Raw genomic sequence first — 16,636 nt, 5'->3', positions numbered from 1 at the left:
CCCTTGAGCCGATTTTTTATTAGGTTAGCCAACTGACCAATTTGAGTCTCCAAATTTCGAATAGATGCCCTTGTCTCAGTCATGAATTGGATCAGTACATCAGGTTGTGCTTCAGGTTGCTTCATAGGTATTTTCTGTTGTGGTGGTCTATTTTGTGATTGATAAAACCCAAGAAGAGGTCGTGGATACTAAGGTTGATTTTGTTGAAACTGTTGCTGACTACCCTGACCGCTTGTCCAAGAAAAATTTGGGTGATTCTGCCATCCTAGATTGTAACTCATGGAATATGGGTTGTTGGAGGGCCTTGGGAAGTTCCCTATTGCTTGCACTTGATCCATAGGCATGTTGTTAAAATCCCTCGTTGTGCATTGTTCAAATAAATGAGGTCCCCCACATAACTCACATATGACTTGCATCTGCATAACTGGAATAAGAATACTGTTTTGTTGTAACTGTTTTGTCAATGTTGCCACTTGAGCTGACAACATCGAGATGGCATCCAATTCATGCACTCCAGCCACCTTCTTAGTGGTTTCTCTTTCTAATAGCCACTGATAGTTATTCATAGCCATTTCTTCCAACAGATCATAAGCCTCATTAGCGCTCTTACTCTTGAACGCTCCTCCAGACGCTGCATCAATGATTGTGCGAGTAGTACCACACAAACCATTATAAAAAATATTGACTAATATCCATTTCTCAATTCCATGGTGGGGACATTTTCTCAACAGCTCATTGAACCTCTCCCATGCATCATACAGCGACTCACCATCTTTTTTGGTGAAAATTGTTGATTTCACCTCTATACCTTGCAAACAGCGATGGTAGGAAAAATTTTGCCAAAAATTTCTGAGTGAGCTCCTCCCATGTTGTGATAGAATTGGATTCCAAGGAAATAAGCCAACTCTTTGCTCAGTACCTTAGTGAAAATGGGAACAGTCTCAACCTCACGGCGTCATTTGTCACTCCATTCATCTTAAATGTGGCACAGAGCTCTAGGAAATTAGCCAAATGTAAGTTTGGGTCTTCCGTTGGTGATCCCCCAAACTGAATTGATGATTGTACCATTTGCAAAATAGCAGGCTTAATTTCAAAATTATTAGCCTCAACCGCAGGAGGTCTAATGCACGACTGTGCCCCCGTTACAGTAGGTAGCACACAATCCCTCAAACACCTTTGTATTGGTTGCTGAATTGGTGCAACTCATTCAGTAACTCCTGCTCCTCCAACATTACCCGTTGATATCCCATCATTAATATTCTTAGCGTTGTCATAGTCAATGTTATCAACCCCTCCGTTACCTCTGTTCTGAGCCATTTTTTTAACCTTTTCTGTTTCCGATTTCTTCTACGTGTTTTCTCAATTTCAGGATCAACAGGCACCCTTGATTCAGACCCCTGTCTTTGCATAAACTATGTGAATGCCTGAAATCACAAATTGCAAACCAGAATAAGAACGGTATAAAAGACAAACAACCAAATTAGAAAAAGAACTAATTTCTTGATATTAGTAAAAACAGTCTCCACAAACGGCGCCAAAAATTTGTTGTGTAAAATCGATATGCAAGTGACGTAATCGTAACAAGTAATAAAGAGTAAGTGAGATCGTTTCCACGAGGACTGTATATTAAGTACCAAAACTTAACTCTTATTTTATTTGGCTAACGATAATCAAGTCACAAGAATTAACTAAAAATATAAAATAAAATCTTGAAATTAACTTCAAGAACTGAAAATAAACAACGTTAAGAAAATTCAATGGATTAAGAACTGGGGCAATCAATTTCAACCACCCCCTTTAATTCTCATTAACACAAATCTTACTATTCAATTTTTCTCTCGTGATAGCAGGTCAACAATAATAATTTATATTCATACTAGGATATATAAGTCTCAATCCTATGCAAATTTTCTACACCTCTGTGATAAATAAACATAACATAGGCATTACAATTAACAACCCTAAAACTACACAGACCACACAGGTACTCTCATCCTAATATGAAATCTATGTTCATTCAATTATAGCATATTCAATTCTCACTTCTCAGATTTCGAATCAAAATCATATATTTCATGTCAATGGTGATCAATCATTCACAAGCATTAGATTCAAATTGAATAAATCACAAGATAAAATTGAAATCATAAAAATTGCATTAATTTAAAATAAAGGTTCAGGAAAATCCATTAACACCCTAGAAAAATAGTTTAGTTCATGAAAAAATCCATAATAACCATATAAGAATTAAAAAGCATAAAAAAATACAGAAATTCAAAGTAGAAAAGAAGAAAATTGTGATGAATTCTTTGATTCCACTTGCAATCCTCCACAATGTGCCTCCAGTCATCTCCTAGGGTTAACCTCCCCTTAAAAACGTCATTAAGAAAGCTTTTATAATCTCCTAATTAATTATGTGCGAAAGGAAAAAATTGCCCTTGAAAAATGACCTAAATTTGGCTTCCGTACGGACTGGTGCCGCAGCTCCATCTGGTAGCATCGCGGCTCTAATGTGCTTCGCGCTCCAAATTTTGTCTCTGGATTTTGTAGCGCTGCAGCGCTGTCTGATAGAGTCGCAACTCTAATTCTCATTTTAATAGATACTCAGCTCTGCCTGGTAGAGCCGCAGCTCTAATTCTGGCTGATTCATTTTTTCTTCTCTATAACTCTTAGGGCTGCGGCTCTACACCATAGAATTGCAGCTTTGATTCCAAATTTTCACCAAATCATCAATTTGACCCCCAGTTTCGCCTAGTTGCCATTCCTTAGCCCGTTTAACACTGTTTCTTCAAGAATTAAGCAATTTTCCTCCAATTTCAAGTTATTTCCTTAATAACCACACTTAATCCTAGAAACACAATAAACACCGGCATAATATCACACAAAACCAAATAAAAGACTAAAATTTCATCTTAAAACATGCCATAAAAACATACCAAAACTAGTCCTAACAGTGATCCACTTTCTATATATTTTAGATTTTTTGAATTATTTCTAATCTTTAATTCAATGATTAATTATTCATGTATATAAAGTTTTTTTAGGGCTTAATCATATGAAACTTATCCAATATTTATTATATACATATTACATATGAGAATAGTTTTGAGACTAAACTAATTGTATTATAATTGATAGGTTATAACTTAATAGAGGTATTGGTATATAAAAAAAAAATATACCACTCAAAAGTATCAATTTTAACAACAATAACTGTAAGAACTCCTTAATAATTGTGATTCGAAAAATATTTATGTAAAGTTTTTTGGTACATTAATTTACTTTTTAGAGTTTTTACTACATCTTTATTTATAATTAATCTCATACACAGTGAGTAACAGCCAAAAATTACACTTAATTACTATATAGAGGTATATTTTCTTCATATTATACTTAAAAAATTTATAACCTATTACAATTTAATCGAGTTCATTGTAGAGTCCAAGAACTTTACTTAGTAGTAGTAGTAGTAGTAGTATGTTTATTACTGTGGATTTCGGTTCAAGCTAGGACTTAATTGGACACTCGTAACAACACTTGTAGATTTTATAAGTTTAACCTATAGTTTAAGAATATTAATTATAACCAAAGGTTTGATTAATATAGCTGATTATGAAGATGATATTTACTATACTATAAGGTTTAGATAGACCCAATAAGATATTAACACTTGTCATGTGCATGTTTAATGAGAAATTAAGTATTTTTGAGGAATAGTTTATTAAGAGTAATATTTGAAAATCCCAGAGTCTGCCAGCAACTTTGAAATCGTTATTAGACTCAGTCAAAACTGTTTACTCAATTCAAATTAGGCTGAAAAAGTGTAATTACGTGTATAATATTTCGGTGTATGCCAATATATCACAACTCTAGGGGGCGATATATCACCACTCGGGGAATACGAAAACATGTGAACTTTGCACGAACACTTCGACGAGCCTCGGGAATATCAGTCCAAGCGATATATCGCCTATCATGGGCGATATATCGGCCCTAGGTCATGATTTTTGAATAAGTTTGAAACCGAGCTCAATTTATTCCATAACCTCTTAATAAGTCCAGAATATTTTTGACCGAGTCTTAAGCCTCTGCTGAACGAATATTCAAATGTTTTTCAATTAAAAAGTCATTATTTTTATTCAAGCTAAATGAATATCTTTTCATTCTTAAACTCTATAAATAGGACCTAGTGCACAGCCATTTCTTCATTCTTCAAGCTGAGTTCAGAGCCTTCAAGCTGCTAAGTTTACTTTAGAGTGTTAAACACTTGGGTTGGGGATATAAGCTTTATTATTATAAGCTTATTAAACACTTGGGAAGTAAGGCTCATAGGGCGTATTTCGATTTCGAGGTGTAGTTCAGTCATGGTGCATTCAAAGGTATTCCTATTCCTAGTTCATTTCTGTATTGTTCCATTAGTTTTATAGTTTTTCTTTACTCAATTGCTAACTCGCTATTTTCATTCGTGGTTAGGCATCTAAGTTCTTGAACTTGAGGTTTCTTATCGATAAGTACCCTCTCGGTGGTTTAGTTCATTCCTTTTCATCTGTTTCTTTTAGAATACTCACATTTCTATTAATGGTTTTTAGGAGTGTTCCAAAACCCCGTCCTTGTTCTCGCATCCTGGTATTTATTAAGGAAAATAGGATAGTTCCTATGTGATATGTGCTATGTTATATAATATGTTATGATTATGTTATAGTATGATTTTATATGTTATGATATATGTATGCTTTGGGGCTTATAGTTGCTTAACTAGCAAACCTGATTGTAGTTTGAGGCTTATAGTTGCTTAGTTAGCATACCCCAATAGTCACCATGTACATGGGTTAGAATTATGATGCATGTGTTATAGTATTGATATATGTTCATAGTTTATGTGTATAATTATGTTTCATGCTTGTAGTAGATTTTCCTTGCTGGGCATTAGGCTCATTCCTTTGTTTTACATGTGCAGGAAAATAGTCTGGCGGCGGGAAGATTCTTGGCAGCTTGGGATTGTGTATTGAGGGAGAATGGAATCGGTGGCCTGCGTGAACGATTCGAGGACGAAGTTGTTTTTAGTCATTTATGTTATGGTTTATATGTATTTTCCGCACTTGATTTTGTAACCAATTTCTTTAAGTTTTAAGTCATGTTTTATTTTATGTTTCAAACAATGGGATCCCATATCATGTTCTGAATTTTATGTTAACCTTTGTTTTACAGTTTTTAATAAAGTTGTTTTTAGTCATTTCTGTTATGGTTTATATGTATTTTCCGCACTTGATTTTGTAACCAATTTCTTTAAGTTTTAAGTCATGTTTTATTTTATGTTTCAAACAATGGGACCCCATATCATGTTCTGAATTTTATGTTAACCTTTGTTTTACAGTTTTTAATAAAGTTATGATTATTTCATATGAATGTTTTCTTAAGATTAGTATCTATGTATAGTAGTTATTATTGGTCCAAAGTCTAGAATAGGTTGGGTCATTACATTCATAGTGGTAGACACACCCTCTGCCTACAATGTTCTGCTTGGGAGACCCACCCTAATTGGGTTGGGGCATCAATATATGTGCGGCACTCAGCGGTCAAGTTCCCAACACCAAGTGGAATTGAGCTGTTGAAAGGAGACTAGGTGGCAGCTTAAGAATGCTATAGCATTTCTATGAGAGGAAATGGTCAACCTAGCGCCCAATCATTGGTTGTGATTGAGGAGATAGAGGAAAGAGTTTTTGAGGTTGAAAACGAAATCTACCCTAGGCTGGGAGAGGCCCGAGTTGAACTCGGACCGATTGAAGAACTCGAAGATGTCCAACTCGATGAAAAGGACATAACAAAAATGGTAAAAGTTGGGAAAAACCTCACTAGGGAGGCGAAATAATAATTAACACGCTTCTTAAAAGAAAACCAAGATGTTTTTGCTTGGTCCCACGCAGACATTATTTGAATCAGTCACGCTCTGAAATTAGATAAAAGCTTCCCTCCTAAACAACAAAAAAGAAGGCTCATAGATGATGAGAGGAAGCAAGCTTTAAAGGAGGAAGGGGACAAGTTAAAAGCCAACCAATTTATAAGATATGCTTTTTTACCCGGATTGGATAGCTAATCCGGTGTTAGTTCCTAAACCAAATGGAAAATGGAGAACCTATATTGACTATTCAGACTTGAATAAAGCGTGTCCAAAAGACTATTTTCCATTGCCTTGGATTGACTAGCTCGTTGATGCAACCTCAGGACATGATGTCATGTCGTTTATGGATGCTTATTCTGGATATATCCAAATAGCCATGCATGCTCCCGATCAGGAACACACAAGCTTTAAGATGGATAAAGGACTATATTGCTACAACGTGATGCCCTTTGGTTAAGAAATGCTGGAGCAGCGTACCAAAGAATTGTAAACTATATGATCGCCAAGCAGATCTGAAATAATATGGAGGTGTATATGGATGACATGTTAGTAAAATTCAACCACGCCAATAACTATGTTGACGATCTCACAGAATGTTTCACTATACTAAGAAAATACAATATGAGGTTAAACCCGCAAAATTGCTCATTCGAAGTATCTTATGGAAAATTCCTTGGGTTTATAGTGAATGCTCGGGGAATCGAGGCAAACCCAGAAAAAATCAAGGCTCTAATAGAAATACCTTCACCTCGAAAGCACAAGGATACCTAGAGTTTAACTGGACGAATGGCAGCATTACAGGTTTATCTCGAAGTCAACTGACAAATGTCTACCATTTTTTAACCTGTTGAGAGGGGGCAAGAAATTTAAGTAGATTGAGGAGTGCGAGCTAGCCTTTCAGGCCCTCAAGAAAAACCTCACAGAACCACCGATCTTATCCAATCCTCTTCTGTGAGAAGTTTTGTACCTATACCTTGCCATAAACAAGCATGCAATTAGTGTTGTGTTGGTTAGGGAGGAAAAAAAGGTACAAAGATCGGTGTACTACGTTAGTAAAAGACTGGTGTATTCGTTTCAATGCAATACAATTTAATACAATACAAAAGAAGTAAAGTTGAAAATGACTTTAAATACTCATTCAAGTGATCATCAATTCCACGATCAAAGTTGTGGAAGAGGATTCATTTATGGATATATATTTCATCATTAAAAGACTAAAAATAGTGAGAACATAAAAGAAGGAGAAAAATGGCACACAAAAACATTGAAATGGTTTCACCATAAGAAAATAAATGAAATGAAAAAAAACTAATTGAACAAAAGAATTGCCAAGAGTCACCACTACAATGTGAGATATAGGAAGAAAGAATCAAAACCAGAATTACAGAAAGAAAATTCAATTGTAACCTGATAGTGATGGTGAAGAAAGGCAATGAGCTCTCTTATGAATATGCTTCCATATATAGCAAAGGAAAACAAATCAATAATGCTTTTATTTTAATAATAATAAAATTGATAATAAATTCTACCATTGTAATTGAATTAATAGATTTTTTCGTTAATTTTTTTAATTAATTATGAATTGTTACTGTAATCGATTGTATATAGGTAATTAATTAAATATTAGATATTTTTTATAATATTAATATATAGAGAGATTTTTATAATTAGATATACATAACCGATTGTATATAGGTAATTACTTAGATATTTTTTAAAATTATTAAGTAGTTAAGAAGTAGAGTTAGAATTAATTAATATTATTGTAATTATTAATAAAAATGAATTAAAAATTAGATTTAAGGAGAAAATAGATAGAGTGATTTGAAGAGATTTTAGAGTGCCACACCATCTTCTTGAAGCTCTTCTTTATATACATATATATATATATCTTCTATATAAAAAGTGTGTAGATAACAGAAATTTTTAGTTTTAACGGCTTGTTTTGTTAAATTTAATGGAATATTTTAAATATTTAGCCGAATACATTTAAAACTAACTAAAAATAGATATTTATTAATAATATTAATATAAATTTAAATATTATAAAATATCATGATTATAATAATATTTAATATAAGACTACATACATATATAATAATTAAATTAATATAAATTCAAATTCAAATGTTATAAATATCATTATTATTATTATAATATATAATACAAGACTAGATATTTAATAATTATATTAATATAAATTTAAATGCTATAAAATATTATTATGATAATAATATAATATAATCATAATTTCTTACTAATCATATTAATATGAATTTAAATATTATAAAATATTATTATTGTAATATTTAATACAAAATTAGATATTTAATACTTATAATTAATATATATTTAAATATAATAAAATATCATGTTCAAAAAGATTATTATATTATATATATTTAAAAAAATCATAAAGAATGATTTTATTTAATTTTTCATTTAAAATGTTTATCTCATTCTTTTATATATAATACTGTTTATTTATTTAAAATTTATATAACCATGATACAGTTTAATAAAATATTAATAAATGAATTACAAATTATATCTAGTATATATATAGGGAACGACTACAACGTATCCCTTTTTTTTCCAATACCGGTGTATCCTTTTCTATTTTCGGCACCTGGATAGATATAATCCCAAAAAAATTTATACGATGGTGTACATTGTAGGTATTTAGAATATCTTGCAAATTTTCAAGAAATTCTAAATAGTTTACGAAGCCAAAAATAGAGTTCAAACTGTCAAATTTTATACGCGTACACAAAAAACAGGCACGCATGCAAAAGACAGTTTAGACTCTGTTTCAGTACCATAATTTATTCAGAATTTCTTGAAAATTTGTAGGATGTTCTAGATAGCTATAATATACACCATTATATAAAAAAAAAATTGGGATTATAACTATTCAAGTGCCGAAAAAAAAAAGATGCACCAGTGTTACAAAAAAAAATGATGTGTTGTAGTCGCTCCCTATATATATAGAGAGATAGATAGATAGATACTCAGTCAAATAATGCATTTTAGGTTCACACCTACTCAAATGTCATACCAGAATTTTAGCACAAATTATAATGATTAGAGGCACACTTATTATAAGAGCATTGGTATAAGGCAATGGTGTATTTGAGTCTTACATAACAGAGAAATTATCCATAAAAATCTCAATGCTTCGTTCCACCATATCAGAGAAAATAGCCATCATACACCTTTGAAAAGTGGCTGGGGCATTGCACAGACCAAACGGCATACGACGGAATGCAAAAGTACCATATGGGCAGGTGAAAGTCGTCTTTTCTTGATCCTCAGGAGCAATGACTATTTGATGGTACCCTGAATAGCTATCCAGAAAGCAGTAATACTGATGTCCAGCCAATCTATCTAACATCTGATCAAGGAAAGGCAGTGGAAAGTGATCTTTTCTAGTTGCTTTGTTCAGTTTACGATAATCTATACAAATCCTCCAACCAGTTACGGTACGCGTTGGGATAAGTTCGTTATTGTCATTCTTCACCACTGTAATCCCTCCTTTCTTAGGGACTACCTGAACTGGACTTACCCAACTACTATCTGAAATGGGATAGATCACCCCAGCATCTAACCACTTCAAGATCTCCTTCCTTACCACCTCTTTCATTGCTGGATTCAATCGACGTTGTGCTTCAATGGAGGGCTTACTGTCATCTTCCATCAAGATCTTGTGCATAACTGTGGATGGACTTATTCCTTGAATATCTGCCAACGTCCATCCAATTGCCAACTTATGGGTTCTAAACACCCTTAACAGTTTTTCCATCTCCTCATTAGAAAGAGAAGAAGACACAATGACTGGTAAAGTCTCCTTCTCACCCAGAAAAGCATATCGAAGATGTGCAGGCAATGATTTCAATTCCAACTCTGGAGGTTTCTGAACTGATGGTAATGGCCTTTCAGGTCCTTGGCCCAAATCTTCATATTTTCGATTATAAATTGGCCCTTTTGAATTCATCCACTGTACACACTCTTGGACCTCACTGTCCAACTCAGCATCTAAATCCCCAATTGTCAAACTCTTCTGAAGTGAATCCTCTGTGAGATTAATTTCTGCCACTACTTTCTCTACCATGTCAACTTTGAAACAGCTGTATTTTACATTTGCAAACTTTAAAGCCTTAAACACGTTGAATACCACTTCTTCACCCTGAACTCGAAGTGTCAGTTCACCTTTTTGCACATCAATTAAAGCCTACCCAGTTGCTAAAAATGGCCTGCCCAAAATGATAGGTACATCCATATCCTCCTCCATATCCAGAACTATGAAATCTGCCGGAAAAATGAACTTGTCCACTTTAACAAGGACATCTTCTATGATTCCTCTGGGGTGTTTCACTGAACGATCTGCTAACTGTAATGTGACTGTTGTAGGACTAGCCTCCCCCAAACCAAGTCTTCTGAATACAGACAAAGGCATCAGATTTATACTCGCCCCCAAATCACACAAAGCATGCTTACATTCAAACTTCCCAATTGTACACGGTATAGTAAAGCTCCCCGGATCTCTCAACTTTTGGGGCAACTTCCTCTGCAATATCGCACTGCACTCTTCAGTGAGTGCCACCGTCTCATAATCTTCCATCTTCCTTTTCTTTGACAGAATCTCTTTCATAAATTTGACATAACTAAGCATCTGCTCTAATGCCTCAGCAAATGGAATATTGATGTGCAGCTTTTTGAATACCTCTAAAAACTTAGAAAACTGTTTATCCAGTGTAGTTTTTCTAAGCCTCTGAGGATATGGAACTTGAACTGGCTGGTTATCAACAAAGGGAGGACACTTGTTTGAACCCTGGTGGTCTTCAGTAACCCCATTCGCTTTTGTATCTGATTTCTCACCCAACTCTTCATTCTGAACCACTGACTTTTGTACACTGGGCTGCTCCACTTGCTTACCATTCCTCAACGAAATTGCTTGACAGTTCTCTTTAGGATTTACCACGGTATTACTAGGCAAATTCCCTTGCGGTCTGTTATTAAGCATGTTGGCCAACTGACCCACTTGTGTCTCAAGGTTTCGAATAGAGGATCTGGTCTCAGTCATGAATTAAGTCTGAGTATTAGTGAGGGTCAACAAGGCTGCTTGCAATTCATTAGGCTTTTCTGGTTGATCTTGTGGTCTAGGCTGGTGTGACATGTGTTGATGGTATGGCCCTTGAAACTGTGACTGTTGGCCCTGATTGTTTCTCCAAGAGAAATTTGGGTGATTTCTCCACCCAGGATTGTAAGTATTGGAGAACGGATTCTGATAAGGCCTCTGAAAATTACCAACTGCTTGTACCTGAGCCTGATTAACTGGCATACTACCATACATGTTAGCCGCTATACACTGTTCATACAAATGAGGCCCTCCACATAATTCACACCTTGATTGCATCTGTATAGCCTGGGCTTGAGCTGAGATCTTGTTTTGTTGCAACTGCTTTGTCAATGAAGCAACCTGAGCAGTTAAAGCAGTGATAGCATCTAATTCATGTACCCCAGCTACTTTTCTCTGTGAAGTATCTCGTTCGGCAGGCCACTGATAATTGTTCATAGCCATCTCCTCTAACAATTCATATGCCTCATCAGCCCCTTTACTCATGAAAGCACCACCTGCTGCTGCATCTATTATAGTGCGAGTAGTACCGCAAAGCCCATTATAAAAATTGTGGACTAACATCCACTTCTCTATACCATGATGAGGGCATTTCCTGAGCAGGTCTTTGAATCTTTCCCAAGCATCATACAATGACTCTCCCTCATTCTGATAGAAGTTATTGATTTCTCCCCTCAACTTAGCAGCTTTTGCAGGAGGAAAGAACTTTGAGAGAAACTTCTGAGCTAGTTCCTCCCATGTATTGATTGAGTTGGCCTGTAGAGAAATAAGCCAACTTTTTGCCCTGTCCCTTAGTGAAAAAGGGAACAATCTCAACCTTATTGCATCATCGCTCACCCCATTAAACTTAAACATTGCACATAGCTCAAGGAAATTCACTATGTGCAAGTTAGGATCCTCATTGGGGAGACCACCAAACTGGACAGAAGTCTGGACCATTTGTATCATCGCCGGCTTAATCTCAAAGTTATTGGCAGTAACAGTCGGCGGCCTAATGCACGAGTGCACTCCTGTGACAGCAGGGAGCACATAATCTCTTAATGCTCGCACATTTTGGTCCTAAGCGATGTGATTTTGACCATCATTATTGTTAACCCCGTCTCTTTAGTTGGCAGCCATTGATGCTTCCAACCTCTTTTTCCTTCTGTTTTTTCTGCAGGATCTTTCGATTTCAGGATTAACAGGCACAAGATTTGCAGATCCTTCACGTCGCATACAAAAGATTCACCTATTAAAACAAAATGCGACAACTTGGATTAGTTCAAATAATAAAAACAGCCAAATTAGAATAAAAATTAACTATTTTGATATTAATAGAATATCAATTCCCCGGCAACGGCGCCAAAAACTTGTTGCGATATTTTCTTACTGCGCAAGTATACGCAATCGAATAAACAAGTAATAGTAGTGGAAATACAGTATCGTTCCGTCAGGGAATTGATCTAATAATTACCAATAGCAAACTTTTATTTCTATTTGACTAATAAAAATTTAGTGACAATTAACAATGAACAATAAACTAGGAAAGCAAAATTTAATTAACGAAATTTAATATGAGCGAAGGATTAGAGCATTCTAATTTCATCAACCTTCAATTCTATTCAATCAATAATACAACTAATATGTTTCTTTGATCTGTGATTATAGCAAGTTTACTATTGACAATTCTATTCTTTCTCAAGATATAAAATATTCAGTTTACCTGTGAATTCTCTACATGTCTGTGATAAATTCTACACATAAACCGCATTAAGAACAAAAACCTAATTGCTACACAAACCAATTTGATACTTTCGTTCTAAATTGAAATCTATGTCTATTGTCTAAAGCTATTCCAATTCTCACTTTTCAGATATTGAATTAAAACCAATAATCATGCAACATATGGCCAATCAATTACAAGCATTAAACATAAGAACAATAGATAACCATAAATTCAAAGATTCATAGAAATTGCATTAAAGACGAATAGAATATCCAGTGACTACATTAAAATACTCTAAATAAGAATTTAGTTCATAATATTAAACTTCATCACACAATCTAAAATTCAAAAGCATAAAGAAAAACAAACAAAATAAAAGTGGATTCTTCTCTGTTTCGTTTCCTCTGCCGTCAGAATGCTTCCCTTCTCTGTCTCTTTCGATCTTCTTTTTATTCTTTTTACAAAAATCCAAAAACCTACGAATTTCCATAAAAATTTCCAAAAATGCCCTTGTGCCGATATATCGCCTAAGATGCTGCGATATATCGCCTACTGAATGTTCTCGATAAAAACGCAAGTTTCTGATGTCGTTTCTGCTAAGCCGAAATTTGGAATTCCACGAGCAGCGATATATCACCCAAGACAGGCGATATATCACCTGTACCACATCTCCAAAATATTACCAAATTTTCGGCTACTAAAACAGACATTTATCCAAATTCTCGAACAAATCAGAATTATAACGACACACTGCACAAGTTCACCAAACAGATTAAATATAAACTTTCTCTTGAGAAAAACAACCAAATCAATCTGAGAATGTTATAAATAAGCGTATATTTTGTACGCTTATCAACACACATGTCCTACCAGAACTTGCATGTCCTACCAGCACACACATGTCCGACCAGCACTTGCATGTCCTACCCACAAGTGCATGTCCTACCAGTAAGTGCATGGCTGTCTAAGTAGAGATATGGCATGCTAGACCAGAGTGTCATGTTAGACGAGAGACATGGCATGCTAGACCAAAGGAGTGCGTGTCCTACCAGCCAAGTGCGTGACTGGTCAGTAGAGGTATGGCCGACCAGAATGTAATATTCATCAACCAGGTAGAACAGACTATGTCAAGATTCCCAGAAACGGCTTCAACAAGAATCGGTCTTGGCATACGCGGGAATCTCTCATTCTTCCCACAAATTTGGTGTTCTGTTACATTTTGAATATTTTTGTAATTTAAATATAATAAATATAATGAAATATCTCGATTCTAGGGGATATCAGATGTATGATCCTAAGCCTATAAATATATGGCTTATGGGATTAGAAAAGGGGGTCCTTCTTTTGAGACTTTTGAGAAATTTTGGGTCTGAGTTTTCTAGAGAGAGAAAATGCGTGTATCTGAAAGAATTCTTGTATTCTTGTAATTTGTACTGAAGAAACTCAGTTGGCTCAGTTCATCTGATCTTGAGTACAGATCTATAATCACAACTCTAAGTGGATTAGGCTATTACCAACATATTGAGGCTGAACCACTATAAAAATTGCATGTGTTATTTACTTTCTGTTGAAAACCGTCTGTGTCGTTTTATTTCTCTTGAAGGTTTTATCGTTTTTGACGTTCTCACGTCGTTGGCCAAAAACGCGGTCAACATAAGCATTATCATCATAAGCATGAAATGCTTGACCGACCTTAAGTTCGATGAAAACAAAAGCGCTTGTCTAGTCTAAAGGCTAGTTACTTAGAGCCAGAGCCAAAAGGCTAAGGTGACCGACATGTCACATGACTTAGGGAGCGGATCCCCAGAGATGGGCTTATTAGCCATCCATTTAAGGAGCAGAACCCTAGAGATGGACTTATTAGTCATTTATACAGGGAACAAATCCTTAGAGGTTGACTTAATAGTCACCTGCACAATGTGTGACTCAATAGTCACTTATCTGATTGGGCTGCAAGCCCAAAATGATTACCATAATCATTTGTTGATCTTCACTTATCTGAATTGGGCTACAAGCCCAGTATGATTATCATAATCATAAATTGATATTGTATACATGCACTAATAAGTTTTCTTGTTGAGCCTTGTCTCATGGCTGCTATGTGGTGCAGGTAAAGGGAAAGAAAAACTCACCCAGTCTTGAGTGGAGAGCTTAGGTGGCGATGTGTACATATGCAGCCGCTTGACTACCACGGCCAAGGTGTTTCTCAGGGGAACTAGGGGTTAACCCTATATTTTGCCACTTCGGTCGGTGTTAGGGTCATTTTAGGTTTGTTTTAGGGATTGTTTTAGGTTGTGTTTTTAGTTATTTAGGATTGTTTAGTGCAGATTTACGCTTGTTTTCTTTTTGTTTCAGGTTTTAATGATCAAGTGCATATTATGGCATGAGATGAGAAGAAACATGTTAAAAAGGATGAATAAGTTTGATTTAGTGTTGATTGTGGAGATTCAAGACATCATGTGTGGAAGATTCAACATTAAAGAGGCTCAGTACATGTCGTTTATGTTCTATAACGCAAGTCTGAGACTTTATGCCACATTTTGACAAGGATTTAATCACTTTCTGGAAACATGTCTAGAAAAGAAGTTGCAGATATTTCTCTTAGCTTTCCACATCTTTTTGAATCATTCAATTCGGAGTTATATTGAAGAAGTTATGATCAAAAGAAGATGAGCTGACGCTGCAAGCTGTTCAAAATGAGTCAAATTTATTCTGTGCAAAGTAGCGCCCCAGCGCCATAAGATAGCGCCTAGGCGCCATAAGATAGCGCCCCAGCGCCATAAGATAGCGCCTAGGCGCCATAAGATAGCGCCCCAGCGCTACAAACCAGCGCCCCAGCGCTGTCGAGAAACAGAGAGCACATTTTTATGCGGGTTGTAGCGCCTAGGCGCTACGTTTCAGCGCCCCAGCGCCATCAATTTTCCAGAAGCATGTTTTGAGACTTATGTTCAGCGCCTCAGCGCTATTCCGCAGCGCCCCAGCGCTAGGGTCCGTACGGAAACACAATTTAGGGGAATTTTTAGGGGTAATCTTGTCTTTTCATGCAAAAATGAATTAGGATCTATAAAAGCTTCTTTAATGACGCTTTTAGAAGAGGGAGATCAGATTAAGCAAGGAGGCTAGAGAAGAAACAAAAACCTAGAGTTCTTTTCTTTATCTTTTGATTTTGATGATGTTAAATTCTATGTTTATGTTTGATTTAGTCATGTTCATGAACTAAATTTCTGTTTAGGTTTTCTAATTGACTCTCTTGAAACTCTATTATGATTTAATGCATTTACCTATTTCTTCTTCATCTGAAATCTATTTAGTTTGTGTTCATTGTGTATGTGATTGATTGATCAACTTTTACATACGATTTATGAATTTGAATCAAAATCTGAAAAGTGAGATTTGAATATGCTAAAATTGAATAGACATAGATTTCAATTTAGAACGAGAGTATCAAATTGGTTTATGTGATTTATGGCTGTATTCATTGCTTCCTATTGTTTGAATTGACCATAGAAATATAGGGAATTCACATTAGGTCGAGTTTTCTATCTCTTAACTCGAATAGTTAACACTTTTGCATGCCTATCATTTCAGTGAGAAGAGTTTCAGTAGTAATTGCATTAAAGATTAATAGAGTGGATAGTAGAGAAGATTAGGATTCCTAATTATTTTACGGTGAATTTAATCCTTGAGTTCTTGTTATTATTTGATTTCTGCAATTTTTATTTAATTCTGTTTTCTTGTTCTAAAAATTCACAAATCTAATTTTCATTAGTCAAATAGAAACCAAAAATTAATTATTTGGTAATTGATAAATCAGTCTCCGTGGGAACGATACCGGTCTTACCGGAATAAACTGCAAAAGCGATTACGTATACTTGCGTAGCCTTAAAATATCGCA

The 16,636-nt window shown here is 35.1% G+C and overlaps 2 non-coding genes across 2 annotated transcripts; both read left to right on the top strand.

Annotated features, from left to right (window-relative positions):
- The first annotated feature begins 702 nt into the window (after positions 1-702).
- LOC133813178 (small nucleolar RNA R71) lies at positions 703-810 on the top strand. The gene has a single exon (XR_009884216.1). It is a non-coding gene; the product is annotated as a small nucleolar RNA R71 (small nucleolar RNA).
- A 10,800-nt stretch (positions 811-11,610) lies between these two features.
- LOC133813080 (small nucleolar RNA R71) lies at positions 11,611-11,717 on the top strand. The gene has a single exon (XR_009884124.1). It is a non-coding gene; the product is annotated as a small nucleolar RNA R71 (small nucleolar RNA).
- The last annotated feature ends 4,919 nt before the right edge of the window (positions 11,718-16,636 follow it).

Source organism: Humulus lupulus, chromosome 1, assembly GCF_963169125.1.
Source record: "Humulus lupulus chromosome 1, drHumLupu1.1, whole genome shotgun sequence".
NCBI classification, from domain to species: domain Eukaryota; kingdom Viridiplantae; phylum Streptophyta; class Magnoliopsida; order Rosales; family Cannabaceae; genus Humulus; species Humulus lupulus.
The sequence above is the reverse complement of the archived record's forward strand: the minus strand, read 5'-3'. Positions and strand labels throughout refer to the sequence as shown.